Source organism: Lupinus angustifolius, chromosome LG14, assembly GCF_001865875.1.
Source record: "Lupinus angustifolius cultivar Tanjil chromosome LG14, LupAngTanjil_v1.0, whole genome shotgun sequence".
NCBI lineage: Eukaryota > Viridiplantae > Streptophyta > Magnoliopsida > Fabales > Fabaceae > Lupinus > Lupinus angustifolius.
In genome coordinates this window covers 46890-47641 of record NC_032022.1, presented here as the reverse complement: position 1 = coordinate 47641, position 752 = coordinate 46890, and positions in this window count along the sequence as shown.

Here is a 752-nt window from a genome sequence, read left to right as displayed (position 1 = left end):
TCCTCATCCTCATCCTCATTCACGTCCTCATCCTCATCCTCCTCCTCATCCTATCCTCATCCTCATTCTCGTCCTCATCCGATCCTCATCCTCATTCTCGTCCTCATCCTATCCTCATCCTCTTCCACATCCTCATACTCTTCCACATCCTCATCCTCCTCCTCATCCTCATCCTCTTCCTCATCCTCATCCTCCTCCTCATCCTCTCCTCATCCTCATTCTCGTCCTCATCCTATCCTCGTCCTCTTCCTCTTCCTCATCCTATCCTCCTACTCATTTTCGTCCCCATCCTATCCTCATCCTCCTCCTCATCCTATCCTCATCCTCATTCTCATCCTCATCCTATCCTCATTCTCATTCTCGTCGTCATTCTATACGCCTCCTTATCCTAATCCTTATCCTATCCTCAACCTCATCCTCCTCCTACACTCTTCCTTATCCTCATCCTTAACCTATCCTCTTCCTCATCTTCATCCTCATTCACGTCCTCGTCCTATTCTCATCCTCATTCAGATCCTCATCCTATCCTAATCCTCCTCCTCATCCTCATTCTCGTCCTCATCCTATCCTTTTCCTCATCCTCATCCTATCTTCCACCTCATTCTCGTCCTCCGCCTCATCCTATCCTCACCCTCATCCTATACTCAGCCTATCCTCAACCTCATCCTCATCCTCAATCTACTCCTCATCCTATCCCCATCCTCATCCTCATCCTATCCTCATTCTCATTCTCGTCCTCATCCTATCCTCCT